This window comes from Macadamia integrifolia, unplaced genomic scaffold, assembly GCF_013358625.1.
Source record: "Macadamia integrifolia cultivar HAES 741 unplaced genomic scaffold, SCU_Mint_v3 scaffold_215A, whole genome shotgun sequence".
Lineage (NCBI taxonomy): Eukaryota > Viridiplantae > Streptophyta > Magnoliopsida > Proteales > Proteaceae > Macadamia > Macadamia integrifolia.
This window is the reverse complement of record NW_024870645.1, coordinates 8,950-11,763: the sequence shown is the minus strand read 5'-3', so window position 1 is coordinate 11,763 and position 2,814 is coordinate 8,950. Positions and strand designations below refer to the sequence as shown.

The window sequence follows — 2,814 nt, the reverse complement described above, 5'->3', positions numbered from 1 at the left end:
GTAAAATACTGTTAAAAGTTCTCATGCATCGAATATCAACTTAACTCTTAAGGGGTAAATGTACTTTACATTTCACAAAAATTAATACCTCGAAGTATCATGCTACGACCAGCATCATTGTTATGAGTTGGAGACTGTTGAACTGCTATGAACATTCTCCATATGCTAAAACTGACATACAAGGAGGGGGCAGGCACACATGCTTTCTGTCTTCACAAATATGACTTAATTTTCTTTTTCTTTTTCTCCTTGCATTTATTTTTGCATCAGGCTCATACTTTCTGTCTTCTCATTGGAAGCTCACATGGCTTGGAGTTGTGGTGAAGCCCACACGCTTTCTGTCCTCACCCCAACTTCTTGTCAGCCAAGCATACTTCAAAGTCTTCCACAGTTCACCCAGTTTCCAACAATGATAACAATAAATGACATTAGGTAAGCACTTTCCACTTTTGAGATAAATGTACATTTCATAAAGAGTAAAGTTTAGAATCTCCACCTTCAGCATTGCCATCAGCAGAAAATTCTAACCAAAATACAAAAAATTATATACAAGATACAAAAGAATGAAACATCATTTGACTTTGCTGGATCAAAATGCTGTACAGAGGTCGTTAGCCTTCATGTTAGACAAACACTTCTGCTGGATCGGACTGGTGGTGCCACATAGCCTGCTTCCCTTTGGCTTAGATATCCTCACACGTGAAATTGCCACCACAAGTGCATCAACAAAACAAGAGTCATCTTTCTCTTGTCTTTCGACCCAGGCCATTAGAGGACAAAACTAGACTTGAATCATCATCGATCCTATGCCTTTCTGACTCCTTTGCGTGGAACAAAATCCACGGATGTGCTGAAATGATCAACATTTTGCATTAGACATAATGAAGTTAAATAAATATAAAATAAATAAATAAATAATTAATCCAAAAATTACTTAGTATTTCATTGGCAGTTATCCTTGCAGACACATCCCTAGTCAACATTCTGCTTGTTAGATCCTGATACAGTCAAATTGATCTCTCGGTGGGGAAAGGACACGTGTTGCCCCTGAGACACGTGTCGTCCACCAGATAAGGATTCCAAGAACTCAATCACGCTCAATCATGTCGTTTGCATGAGGGGAATATTCCCCACAAGAAGGACGGCCGTATGGGAGAAGGACAGAGGAAAAGACAAGAAAAAACCCTAGACCCGAAGAACCATATAAGGGGGCCGAGAGGAAGGAAGAAGGTAAGCATTCATACCCTCACCATTACTCCCTAACTGAAAACTGTGCGGTCGACCCTAACTTGAGCGTCAGAGGACTAACCCCGGACAAAGCTCCAGGCCTCTACTGTCTGTGCTTGTGCAGGACCAACTCACGGGGTTTTTTGGCAGCAACAGATCCTGAGCAGGTCCAGATATTGACTCCCACACTCCAGTATGGAAGTCAAGTTTTGCTTTCTTTATAGCCTGAAAAACTTCTCCGAGACTTCCTCCATTGAATGGGAGGGTGCCCACTAGTAAAGTATATAGTAAAACACCTGCACTCCAGATATCCACTTCATTTGAATAATCCCCCTGCAGAACTTCTGGTGCAATATAGGCTGGACTTCCAACTTTGCCAGATAATCTCTGACCTATGAAAAAAATCATAATATCATAACATTAACGTTAATTACTACTTTAGAATTAAACAAAAGGGATCCTAGATAAATGATTTGAGGTTGTGAACAAATGAGGATAGATATAGGATGAGAAAATAATTGAACAAGAACACATTCCATATGAATATCAAATTTAGGTTCGTAGAAGTTGAATAAATTACCATTGGAAATTCTCACAGCCAACCCAAACAAAGTCTGCAAGTTTCATCTCCCCAGGTTTTGTAAGAAGGATGTTCTAGGGCTTGATATCTCAGTGAACAACACCCATTTCGTGGCAATATTTGATGGTTAAAATAATTTTTTCGAGCATGTTAGTAGCCTTGTGCTCTGAGTATCAACCCTCCCTATCCATCTGGTCTTGCAAATGTCCACCAGAGCACAACATGGAAGCAGTTAGAATCTTCAAATGCAGCTTTCAATGTCACAACACTAGGATGATTAGAGAGATGTTGCATGATCTCTACCTCTCTATGAACGTTCTCTTTCCCTTTAAGCACTATTTTACAGGCAAATTCCACTAGGGTTGTCTTATTCTGGCACAACCGAAACCGATCCGAAATTGCCTTTTTCGATGATAGAACCTGGAACTTAATCTTCTTCTTCTTGCCTAACTGAGTAGCAGCATCGATGCATCCAGTCTTCCTTTGTTACCCCTTCCATGTGGATCTAAATAAGAGTAGCCACAATGAGGGCAAGTAACAATGCCACAATGAGGTGGTGGTGGTAAGATCTCCTGTATATCTGAAGAAGCAATATGTTTCCCACTTCGTTTCCTCTTCTTCCTCAACGACTCCATCACACAATATAGCAGGCAGTACTCCTCTACTAAAACTAAAAAATAAAGAAAATAAATGAGATTCATATATTTTTGTCATCGAAGACAGAGAGCAATGCAGTCGAAGAAGACCCTTGTCCAGGCTCAATCAAAACTTGATATCTGCTCCTTTAGTCCAATAATAATAAACAACATATGATCTCCTTCGCCTATAGTCCAAAAATAGGTAGATGAAGGGCAAGCCCTAAATAAAAATCCTCTGCAATTCCCATCTAGTGTAATACTGTGCCCCTTGCAGAGGTCCACACGTGGACAATTCCCTCTCTCGCCTTTCTCTGTTAGGTCTCTCTTCCTCTCTGCCCTAACTCTCTCTTTCCCAAATCACTCCTTACG

General features: G+C 40.4%; 1 pseudogene; it reads right to left on the bottom strand.

The window, feature by feature from the left end:
* Positions 1–229: 229 nt before the first annotated feature.
* On the bottom strand, positions 230–2,442 carry LOC122071354 (annotated as a pseudogene).
* Between the last annotated feature and the right edge of the window lie 372 nt (positions 2,443–2,814).